General features: G+C 44.0%; 1 protein-coding gene across 10 annotated transcripts in view; it reads right to left on the reverse strand.

The window, feature by feature from the left end:
* FOXP1 (forkhead box P1) overlaps positions 1-12,821 on the reverse strand; it is a 405,896-nt gene that overhangs the window by 195,316 nt on the left and 197,759 nt on the right. The window contains exon 1 of one of the 10 annotated variants that reach the window (XM_068154359.1): positions 10,676-10,758. The exons of the other annotated variants lie outside the window; for them this stretch is intronic. The gene's annotated coding sequence lies outside the window, so the exon portion shown is untranslated. Of the gene's footprint in view, positions 1-10,675; positions 10,759-12,821 lie in introns of those variants that run through there. 10 annotated transcript variants of the gene reach the window in all.

The following is a 12,821-nucleotide window of genomic DNA, read 5'->3' on the forward strand; positions in this document are numbered from 1 at the left end:
TTCCAAACCAGTTTTAAGATCTTGAAGGTGTAAGAGAGATCAATACTTAAGAGCAGAAAATGCTACCAGAAAAAGTGGAACCTTTAGAAACAGGCAAAGCCTCCAGAGCCTTACAAGTTAGACACGGTGCAGCTTGAGGGTTCAATAGATGCCAAGTATACTGAACAGTTTCCAAACCAGCTAGGTTTTTGTGCTCTCCTCTGAACCTACCTCTAGGACAGTAAATGCAGAGAACCTGCCAAGGAAATCAAGCAGTTAAGTGGGAGAGAGAAACTGTTGTGGTGCCACGAAAGCTGAACTTGCATACCAAACTGCACTGGAATACACAGCATCTCCCAGATGTCAGGTCAGGCCTCCACTCCATCTGCCTGGGGAAAGCACGTCCCTGCTGGTGTTTTCCCTTTGAAAAATTGCTGTTGTTTAGCACCTGAATGGGCTCTTCAGTTTGCTGTGCTCACACAGCCACATCTGAGATTTAACTGGTGGTATATACAGAAAGAGCTATGTATCACAAAACACTGAGTAAAAACCAGCAGCAAAAAGATCACCAAATAAACCCAGCACTGACACACTGCTCTCTTAGCAGCAATCAGTGGGCAGCTGAAAACTACTCATTTATTCTGTTAACAAATAACACTTTCGAAGTGAGTGTTTTCACGACTGGCATCTCTACAGCGGGGCACATGGCCACTGGAGGTCTTTGCTTTTGCAGCTGAGCATCATAGGCAATTTTTGAGTATGGATGGCTCAGGTGAGGATGTTGGCTGCAAGCAGTAAAACTCAGGTGAGTAGTCCTCTCTTTTTTGCAATTTATACCTTACTAGGAGAAGTCTGCAAGGAATAAGGGAGAAAAAAAAAATCTTGTCTTGACCAAGAACATAGCCTATCAAACCCCACACCTCCTCTTGCCTTGCTGAAAAACAAAAGCAAGTTTTCTGCAAAAACCAAGTCTCCAGAGTTGACAGTCACAAAAATCCCTCAGTTCTTGGAGACAATTTCATTTTAAATAGCTTATTTCCGTAAGCAGAGCATGAAGCAATTTCACTCAACCTGACAAATAAGTAAGGCCAAGGATGCTGCATTTAAAATTCAGAGATAACTAAATAGAAGAAAAAATAATATATTTAGACATGATAGGGCTTGGAAACACATTCCCTTCCACTCTTACACTGAAGCTAAACAGCCATGATATGATCAAACAAGTTTTCACTTTTGCCTTGTAAATAAAATCAAAGGGCAACAGTCCTTTTTCTCTGACGTCTGTAGTTAATAAAGAAAGAATAAACATTACCTACTCTTACATGAGGAGGGAGGAGGAGTGAACATTTCTTAATCTCTTTCCAAAGAGGATTAATCTACAGCACATTTCTACCCCAAATGCTAACGGAACGAAATGTTTTTCCTGCAGTTTTCTGGAGGGGGTTTTCTAGTATATCAAAGCCTCTCGTGCGAGCAAAGCTCACCTGAGTGCATTACAAAGCCCATAGCCTTCAGGTGTGACTCCACGCCGAAACACAGCCGGAGCTTCGGCTGCACGGGGAGGGGAAGGAGAGCTTCTACCCTGCAGGTGAAAAACAAAACCTTGCAACATTTCTTAGGGCCCACATATCTGAGGGATACCACATGCCTCACAACCATGCGTTAATTAGGGCTTACAACAGGTCTATAAAATAGATGAGCTGTTACTACTGGAGCTCATGGGATGGCTAAAGCCCCCATTCATCGGAAAGTTTGACACGTGGTTGGGTGTGGTGGCACCAAGTGTGCACCAAAGCAGTTACCCAAGTGACCTAGCTAACATAATTGGAAAAAGTCAAGCAGGAAGCTGGCATAAGGAGTCTGTGTCCCTCGCTGTGTCCCTGAGCTACTCACCCACCTGTGAGAGGGAAGAGGGTGAGGAAACTATTTTCTGTTTAAGTATCCCAAGTTTATAAACACCCCCTGAAATGCCTTATCAAAACAGGCAAGAGCCAATGCCTGCTGACGTGCCCATTCCTCCCAAGAACTCAGCCATGAGATTATTTTTTTAATTATTATTTTTGAGTGGAGCATTTACATCCCTGACTCTAAATAGGCTTTGGCGTTTCAGCAAGGGGACTGAATGCATGACCTCACAGCCTTGAAAAGTGATGGCATCAGCCCAGCTGCCGTTGCACTTCCTCTGGAGAGGCATCAGTTGCAAGGCACGTGGATCACGGGGAAGAGGTTTAGAAGAGGTGGTTCTCTATGATCAGAAAGGAAGAAGAAAAGATACAGCAAGGAACAAGAGAAATGTCCAGACAAGACCCATTGAAGGGAAGTGGGAATGAGCAGAGCCTGCAGAAGGGTTTATGTTGCCTTTGAAAAGCAATATTCACACTGTCAGGTAAAACCCAGAATATAACCCGTGGGAGGACAGAAGATGCTACCTTGAAGAATCTGACTATTACAGGATTAGCAGCTACAATCCCTCCCTCTGAGGACAGCAAAAGCCAAAATCTGGCCTGAGGGTTTTAGGTGGTGAGTTTTGTCCAGGCGTGTCAGTAGGAACACTACAACATACAGAGGATAATACCGTCCAAACCTGTATTATCTAAACAAGGGTGTCATTAAAATATTAAATACTTCTTTTAGGGGGAGGAAAAAAAATAATCCAGAAGAATATGATGCCAAAACACACACATTTCATTTGGGAGTAAAATGTGCCCCTCAAACACTTCAATCCTACTGTACAATGTATTTATACCATGTTTAAAAAACATTTGTCAAGCATATAAAAAAAAACCCAGAAGTTCACTGTCACACAGTTTAATTCCCTATATTCTGCCTACATGTATATATAGGGCCAGTTTGTCAGGGGGTGGAGGTGTGTAGCAAAGCACAATCTAGCGAGACATGACACCATAACGGTGAACAATAAAAGCAAGCGCAGCATATGTGCTGGACATTTGGTGAAAATAACCCAGCTACAGCTCCAACTCGGGCACATTTTCTTGTGTAGAAGTTGGGAATTCGGTTTCTGCTGTAATTCAGCACAGCCAACAGTCAGGTTGTTCTCAGCCCCTCTAATTACTATTTATTTGGGAATTCAGAGGTTCTAGGAAATCCATCTTTACTTTCCAACTTTCTCTATCAACAGAGAAGCTGAAATCTGGGGTTTTCCTCTCTTAGCATTAAGGTTTTTTACCCTCTCTGGCTGCTAGGTTTCTCCCTGGCTATAAGATCCGAAATGGTAGCAATAATTATATTTCCTATTTTATTACTCATAATTGCCCCTTTGATCAGAATCCTACACTGTTTAACCACATTTATATGGTTATCCTCCACATGGGTTCTAAATACAGAACAAGTCATTTTCCAAGGGAAAGCTATGGGAGCTGGGTTTCCCTTTACTGTGCACACATGGAATCCCATACATTTGGCACCAATTTAGCTTATTATCATTTTATTCTCCCTTTTCATATTTGTTTCATTGTAAAACTGCAAAAGACTGCCCACTCCTTTGTATGGGCTTTCTTCATCCAGCCTGTAGTGCATCCACCCAGGTTCAACCATATCTTTGCAAAAGGAGACACCAATCAACAGAAGAAATATCCTGCAGCTGGAAGAAATGGACAGCAGGTATCTGAGCTTTGCTGAACATACACCAGTAGCCTTAGTTTGGCATGAAGCCTAGGAAACTTCTCATAGACAGCCTTCCTGTTACTCCCAAAGTCCATGGCTGAATTCGGTTTGCAAAGAAACAGGCGAGTCTCCCCAGCTGTGGCAGACTGCCTTCAGGTAAGTCTTTCTAAAACAAGCATTTGTGCAAGGACAAGACTGCTTGTCCCATCTCTGACAGCTCTGGTGTTGGCATGCATGTGTTGAAGCCACATCAACAAACCCTCCTTGCTTGTGGCTGGCCTTTGCATGCTGTACCCCTGAAGCAGAAGAGCAGAGGGCCACCAGACACTGCCCTTCCCCCATGCAAAACAGAAGACCATTGCCCAGGACCATATGGTTCTTAATAATGGTAAAGCCCTGAAGAACTTCAGAGGACTCAAACAGAGCTGCTTTTGATTTAGGCCATGCACCTGAAAGCAGCATTTGTTTTAGTCAGCTTCCTCAAAGTGATGGTCTCAGGAAACTACATAAGCTGCCCAGCTCAAGAATTTGCAGCTCTGGAAAAAAGGAACATAGTTTTTGAAAGGCCATCCTTAGGGTAAGTGTTTAATTTGGAGGGGAAACCAAGACAAAGCCAAATTCAACAGGGTCAGAGCTGAAGACTCACACCTGAGGCAGGCACACATCACAGGATGAGCTAGTGACCACACAGCATGTGCACACCTACACTGCTGCTCCATGTACTCCCCAGGTGGTAGAGGAATAGCAGGAGCAAACGAAGGGGCTGAGCATGTGGCTCAACCCAAGTGCTTTTACTAATGGCTTTGCTTGAAGCATGTTTGTTCAATGAGATTTCATCACATCGCTTTGTCCACTCAGCCAGTTTACACAGGCATTCACATTCTCCAGTCACAGGAAAAACTGCTGCTGGAAAAGGAGGAGGATACATGCAGCCAGAAGAACTAAAGACTTACAGATTAGAGAAACCCCAACAGCTACTTGACCTGTACCATTTTATTTTGTGTACAGTCAGGACCAGTAGCAACAGGCAGACTCACCCAGGCTTCCAAACATCACCCTTTCCAGGATGCTCTCTGGGTCAGCCAGCCACCTGTCATTGGGAACAGCTAGAAAGGTCTCATGATGGAAAAGCAAGGTACTTCCAAGTGTTTCTCATCAAAAATACCTGTCCACCACCTACAGCCATGAAAGGCAGTGTTTACAAATAGGAACGAACTGATAAGAATGGGAGCATGGAATCTTCACACTTCAAAGCTTGCAGTGAATTTGGTTCAGGCAAATGTGGAAGGGCAACAGTTTGGCACTTGGGTAATTTCAATGACAGACAACTGTTCTCTTTAGCTAGTGGTAAACACAATCACAAATCCCTTGAGCTTTTTCTCTGGATAACAATAAGAGACTCTATGCTGAAAAGCATTACGGAGATAGAGATCAGAGGTCTATTTTTGTTTCTACGTCTTGACGCCCATGACTTTGATGGGGTAAGTATATTAGCATATGATAAATTACTCTTTAATCTGTTCTATTTGTGATTCTAGAGGGAGGTTCAGTGGCTTTGCTCTCAACCATAAGTATTTCTGTAAAGAAATACTCGTTTTGCTGGAAAAGGGGAAGAACAAAGCTGTTTGTAAACAAAGCTGTAAAAGGAGAAATTATCTCTCATGAAGCTCAAAACTTCCCAAAATAACTTTCTGCAGAAAGCTGCCATTACCTAATGCAAAAAAAACTTCTCTGAACCCAGCAATCCTGCATAGGCAGAAATGCTCAAACAGGGCTGCACAGTACATCAGCTGAACTGGTATCACTTTTAATTTCCCACCTGATTGGGCTGAAAAGGTTCTTATGTTGCAAAGTGTGGAAGAAGAAGCTTACTGAAAATTGCCATCCAGGATCAGATTAAAGAGGGAGAATGACACAGGGTAAAATCAGCTTCATAAATTAGTTTCTTTATCCAGAAAAAACTCCAGAGGTCCTCTGAAGGGAGGAAGGATACGTGTTTTGTTAGGACAAAGAGGGTAGGAAAAACTATGCCTGAAACCTCCTTTGTAAAGACCACTTTTATAACACAGCTTCGTTAAGGACAAGGTACCAAAATCACTTTGAGAGAAACATTTTTACTTCCCAAGAAGATTAACACTGAAGTTTCTGCACAGAACATTATAATCACTGGTACGTCCACAAAATGTCAGAAAGTGCCAAAGGAGTTCTCTTACCACACCTCTCAGTCCATCCTACTTTCACCTGTCTGCTTGGGCCAGAAATCTCTCTGTGACCCAAGAGAGAGATGATCAGCATACTCATTTTTACAAAAGCTGAAGACACAGCACTTCCTTTGCAGCCTATGACATCCTAAAGCAACACACACATTCTCTTTAGAAGAAAAAGAAAGGGCTGAACTGCAGGGACACTGACAAAATAGATGAAGTCAGGAACTCCTTTTTTCCATGAGCTTTGAAGTATGAAATTGTCCATCATTATACTAGAGTATTTCTGACCTTCTGGAGTTCCTGGGGAGAGCTTGGTCTGCATTGCCCAGTGTTGTGAGAAACACTTTTTCTCCCTGTGTCCTTGGGTGGAGTCAGCTCGCACCACGTTTCATCATCAACCTGAGTAGCTCGAGGCTCTAAGCACAAAGGGCAAGGGAACGGCTGTTGAGTATTGTCTCCTATGTGTGCTCATGTTTGAACCCCATGTCTGGGCTGACAACCTCAGAGAAGGAAAAAGGGAAGCCTTACCTTTACTGGGCACATTTTGCTTCTGAAGTGGGCCCCCAGCTCTGACATTGCACTCTGATGTAGTACAACCTGAAGAACTGCCTGGCACATGTCATTATCTCAACTCTGGTGTTACAGGTTAAAAGCCAGGGCTCTGTGAAAGCCAAGAACCAGACCATGGCCTATGCTCGTACTTGTCTCCACAGATGCTCTTCTTTGCACTGGCCATGTTTAGAACAGGTACAAAAGAAGAAATTAAATCCTACATGCCAGCACAGTTGGTGCTCAGAGCAGTAGACTTGTTGTTGGGAATGATTACCATGATTTTTACCCAGAAAAGGGGGGTGGCAAATTCAGCAGAGCGCTTAGATCACCATCGGGCAGCACTTCGCTGCAAAACAACCACAGCCAGCACATGTGCACGGTCAAGCTACCATGGAATGGCTGCTGGAAAACAAAATGGCATGTGAGAAATGCTGAGCTGAGACCAAGTGTAGGCGGGAACCATAAAAACTGAAATCTTGTTAAATGCTGGACAGTTGGTAAACAGCAGACCCTCCCATTTGTTTACAGCGTACCATAAAGGGGTGGAGGCAAGGGCCGATGCGTGCATGCTTTGGAAATCGGCAGTTTTTACACTATTCACCCAGGAAGTTATTAACTTGCATGTTTGTGGGCAACTGCATGAGCTATTTTTGGTCATGGGACCCTGTGTAAGGAAAGGATTGCAAGGTTTTAATAATGATCTTTAGTTAACTTGGTTACCCACACAACAATGGCTTTCTGAGAGGCCAACTGCTGCTAAAAACTTGAGATGGGCTTTACTTCCAGAGGTATTAAACTATGAAAATATCTAACCATAATAGTAAGCAGCTATAAAAAGAGCCCTGTTTATTTCACATGATTTCTTTGTGTGCCACAGTGTTATGAGAATACTTTAGCTCAATGACAACATGGCAAATTGGAAAAGATTAACCGTTTAAGACAGCACGCAGTTCATTTTTGCCCGGTGTTGGTGCCTTTAATTCTTTCAAAACCCCTTAAAAAAAACCCAAAACAAACCCCACAACACTAATACCAGATATACCAACACACAGCACCGTATCTTTAAATTCAAAATCAACCTGATATTAAGCTCAGTTCACGGAGGGGCCAGGAAAGGAGAAACTGGGGATTAAATAGAATGGAAAAAAAACAATACTGCAGATTTCAACTCTGCGTCACTTCCACATCACATAGGTAGACGTGGAGCTCTCACGCTCAATACAAGAAGTAACCTGGTCTCTCCCATCTCTGTTAAACTGGAGCCAGTAACTTTTCTGCAACAGCAGAGCACCACAGAATATCCTAGAGAGAAGGTCACGTCCTCTATGTTGCACTATAGGTTATAATGATGAAGGCCTTAGAATCATAGAATCAAATGTTTAGGCTGGTAAAGACCTTATGGTCATTGAGTCCAACCATTAACCTAACACTACAAAGTTCACTGCCAAACCATGTCCCTCAGCACCATGTCTACACATCTTTCAAATCACTCCAGGGATGGTGGTTTCACCACTTCCCTGGACAGCCTTTTCCAGGGGTTGACAATGTTTTCGGAGAGGAAATTTTTCCCTCATGTCCAACCTAACCCTCCCCTGGCACAACTTGAGGCCGTTTCTTCATATCCTATTGCTTATTACTTTGGAAAAGAGATCATTTCCCACCTTGACATAACCTCCTTTCAGACAGTTGAGAGCAAGATCTCCCCTGAGTCTCCTTTTCTCCAGGCTAAACAACCCAGTTCCCTCAGCCACTTCTCACACAACTTGTGCTCAAGACCCTTCACCAGCCTCGCTGCCCTGCTCTGGACACGCTCCAGCACCTCAGTGTCCTTCTCGTAGTAATGGGCACAAAACTGAACACAGTAGTCAAGGTGAGGCCTCATCAGTGCCCAGTAGAGGTGGACAATCACCTCTCTAGATCTGCTGGCCATGCTATTGCTGATCCAGGCCAGTATGCCTTAAAGAATCCCTTTCAGTATTAGGGTACACCACGAAAATAGGAGGAAAATAAAGATTACATTTGTTTCCAGGAAGACCCACATTGCTCCATGGAGAGGACACTTCCACCCTTGTTAATCCCAGCTTCTTAAAGCAACACTCAGTAAGATAATGAATCCTTTAAATGTTACATCTTGTGTCTTGCATTATTGTGGTGCAGCAACTCTCCACATCAAACAGTCATCAGCACTATTACAAAGTGGGCTTATAAGAGACTGGCTGAAAAGGCGCTGTGTGAAAAGAAGTGGAAAATTAAAGCTGAAGCAGTCGAAGAAAGGGCTTAATTTACTGGCATGTACAGTATGCAAATGAGATTACTCTCAGCTTAACTGCATCATTTATGTCCATAATAACGGCATCATCATTACAGGGCTCAAATTAAATTACACCATAATTAGCATATCAAAGTGATTGGTTAAAGTTTAAAACAAATACCCAATTTTGTTAATGAACAGCTGTAATTGTCATGTACACTTCAATGAAAACTCCCTAAACAAATATATGTTTTAGAACAGAGAAAGATTTTGAAGCAGACAGGTCTGCAGCAGAAGTAAATTGCCTAAAAAAGAATGACACAGACTATTCTATTAATGTTAATATATGCTCATCATTTTCAGGTAATAAAACATTCTATCAAAACAAGCTTTCGCTTTGGATTTTTTTGCCTCTCTGACTCTTCCACTGCACTGGCAAGTGTCAGAGAGGAGAGGCGCTGGCCATGCCCAGCCTGCTCCACACAGGGGACGTACTTGGCACTGTGGCCCCCATCCACCCATTCCCCCACGCATGGACAAAGCAAGAAAGGAGGAAAAAGCAGATTTCTCGCTAACTCTACCCTGTAGACCAAGGCTGGAGTAAGCTGATGACATGATAACACATTAGGCAGCCTACAATTCAATTTACTCTAATCTAATCATATCTACACAGCAGTTTCAGAGGTGGAACTGCACCAGAGAAGTTTTTGCTGTTCTCGTCTCATTAAAATAAAGAGGGAGGTGGGACCAGCAGGTTTGTCACTGTCAGCCTGACAGCCAGCAACACATTTCCATAGATCCATCACTACAAATGTACACAGTAAATACACAGTTAAAACACTCCTCAGGCAGAATGAGCCCTAAGGCAGGAGCAAGCCCACTTCTGTGGTACTTTGACAGTACAGGTGAGCTCTAGAAGGCTTGGGGTTGGTAGGAACCATGAGGGTGCCATGGCCACAGGAGCCCAGTGCCACTTTCCACACACAGAGTAAAATAATCCCCCTACATCCCCCTAAATGTTTACACTGATATATTTGATTATATGTTACTCAATATTATAGAAAGCGACATGGGGAAGTATATTTTGTGCTAAAACTGGGAATGCACTTTCAAATATACTTAACAAGGAAATTGAATGTCTTATTAAATCCGTATTATCAAAACACTGTTCAAAAATTTAAAGAAAGTAGCTTTTCATTTTATTCATCGAGGAATCCATTAAAGCCTAAGCTCTGAAGTAGTATGTAAATTATGTGCCTTTCAAGGTAGAGCTAGGGCAAATTCACTCCATCAACTAATGATGAACCTCATTATGTGCAGGGAGTATTCATAATGAGGAAACAAGCCACCCGCCATTCCATGTTCTAACATAAATCCCTGTAAAATGTGAATATCTCCACGTCTAATTAAAGGCTACTAATTCTTATCATCCCCTACACGGCCCAAAAAGCAAAAAAAACTAGAAATGTGTTTAAAAAGACATCCTTTGATTTTGCAAAATGCATTTATTTGTGTTTACTGCTAATGTGTGGCAATGTGCCTTTTTCTTGCTTTTTTATTTTTTTTTAAAGAAAAATCAATCCCTGTTTTAGAGGAGAAAAGTTGGGGGGAGGCACAAAAGTTTATTTACATTATCTGACACGGTCCTCCATTTTTAAAAAGAGTTTCTGATTAGCACAGGTCAGGCTGCATAACTCAGTGGAAAAATAAATAGAGGCAGAGAAAAGAAATCTCCAAGAATGAGGAAGAAATAATACTTTGAAAGAAAAAAGAAGAAGAAGAAGAAAGAAGGAAAGAACAGTTTAGTTACCCAGGGTTGCTCTGGAGCTAAGACTTCCTAAAAATAAATAATCCAGAGATCCCCTAACAACTGGCAAAGCAAGCAGCAGAGTCAAGCAGAAGGAGAGTCAATTAAGCAACACAACAGGTATTTAAAATATTTTCTGAACGATCCTTAATTCAAGAATAAACTGCTCCCCTTCCAAAATCCTGTAGGAATTAGGGACTGAAGACAATGCTGCGTGATAGAGGCTGGAAGGGAAGTGCTCTTCCCCAGACTTACCTAGATCTGGTATTTATACCCGCGAGCGCAGCGTCCGCTCCTACGATCAAAAATGTATTTCTGATTAAGTTACATAACACCCAGCGTATCTATCACCGCCAGTCCATTCGCTCTTGCACTGAATTATGGATTTGCTCTCTTGTTCCTCCCAGTATGAAAGTGGACAGGTTCGCCGACTCCCCTGAAGGGAAGACACGCCACTGTTTCTGGTTTTACTGCTCTGTATTAATATTGCCCTACGCTCTCTAAACAAACCGAGGAGCGCAGCAAAACCTAAGAGTGTTTCAGGCTGCAGGATGAGAAAAGCACCCACTGAAGCTGAATAACACATAGGCTTTAAAAAAAGAAAGAAGAAAAAAAAAAAATAGATGACATAAAGGGATGGTTTAAGAAAAGCGATAACTCCTCACAGGGCACGGAAGCACTTGGCCAGGCGCAGAAAGGGCTGCGGTACCTCCAAGATTATGTCAACCCGAAAAGTTGCACTCCTCGGGTAAAAATTACCCCTCACGTTTCATCTCTACAACAGCTTATTTAGCATTCATAGAAATTCAGAGCTGCTAAGAGGGATATGCACGTGTAAACCCAGAAACGCCAAAGACAAATAAAAATCACTATTTAGAAGAATAAAAGCAGAGCACACATTAAAGTATTTTAGCAACGCCAATTTTCTAGAAATAACAGGGCATTTTACGGGGGGGGTGGGGGAGAGAGAGAGACGGAGGGGGAGGGAAGGAGGGAGGGCGGAGAAGGGGGGAGGAGGGGGTTCCGGCTTCTTTAAGTTGCATAAAAATCGAACTACGCTCCATAAAGCTGCACCCCTGCACGCCCGCTCCTTCCTCCAACTCCAGCATGGGCTTTGGTACTGGGTTGGGTTGGGTTGTTGGGGTTTTTTTCCTTCTTCCCCTTCTCCTTTTAGGTCAACCAGTCATGCACTGGGAAGACAACCCTCCAAAAATAACTTGTCCCTCCCCCGGAGCGCGGAGTTGAACAACCTACCTTTGTTCTGGCGCTGCAGATAACAACCGGCACCGCCGCGGGAGCCGCCGCCGCCGCTCAGCGGGGGCTGCCCGGGGGGCTCCGCGGGGCCGGCGGCACCTGGCACGGCGCGGAGCGGGCGCGGAGACGTCCCGCCGCGAGGCCCCCTTCGCGCTACCTCCACACCCCCACAGCCCCCCCTTTCCCTCCCCGCCGCTCCCCCGTCCCCACTCGCGGGATGATCCACGGGCAGAGCCGGGGACACGATCGCACCCAGCGCTCCCCCCGCCACCCCATCCCCGCCGGGCACCGCGCAGGTTACATACGGGGCGGGGGGGGGTGGGGGGTGTAGGGGGGGGGAGAGCCGGGTGCCGGGAAGGAAGAGTTCTGCAGGATTTATTTGACACTTATTTTCCGGGCAGCCCTTTTGTGGAGTTGCGCCGTTTGTTTCTTATTGTCTGAGCAGCAGTTGGAAGCGTCTCCCCGAGGGGGCCCCTCAGCCCGGCTCGGCCGCTTTGACAGGGAGGTAACCATATTAGGATGTGTATGGCAAAGTAAACAATAACAGAGTTGCGATGAAATGGAAATATTCTCCCCCCACCCCCAGCTAATAGTGTTAGTGTCAGTCCTGTTTTTAGCCTTTTCCCACTAGTTTTGTCTGCTGTCTTAAGCAAACCAGCTTACAAAATATAAAAAATAATGTAAAAAAAGAGGAGGGAATAAAAAAAGGGGGAGGGGGGAAAGGCAAGTGGTCCCAGCTTCCCAACCGCTCGCTGATGAAAATGTTGTGGGTCACAGTGGGAAAAGGAGGGGGAGTGCTTTTAATAGCCAAATAAAGACATGTCAGTTTAATCATTGAAAAACAATAAAACAATCCAATAGTGCCCACATGCATCTCCCAGACCCACGGCAGACCGAGGGGGTAACTGGGGATGGGAAAGGCAAGCATTAAAATTGCAATTTTGAAAGCAGGGGGCAAAGAGATTAGGAAAGTCCAGTGGCATTTGACAGAATTTGCAGCGAACTGGTGGGATGAGCTAAGTTGTGCAAACCCCTGCAAGTCTGCTGGCTTTAAAGCTTTGAAGTTGCTGGTTTTACAGGATAAAGCACTTGGAGCAAATTGTAAAATGCAGGTGTCAAGTTATTTGGTTTAATCAGAAACAGAGCT

Source organism: Melanerpes formicivorus, unplaced genomic scaffold (genome assembly GCF_026170545.1).
Source record: "Melanerpes formicivorus ecotype bairdi unplaced genomic scaffold, bMelFor1.0.p_v2 SCAF_28, whole genome shotgun sequence".
NCBI classification, from domain to species: Eukaryota; Metazoa; Chordata; class Aves; order Piciformes; family Picidae; genus Melanerpes; species Melanerpes formicivorus.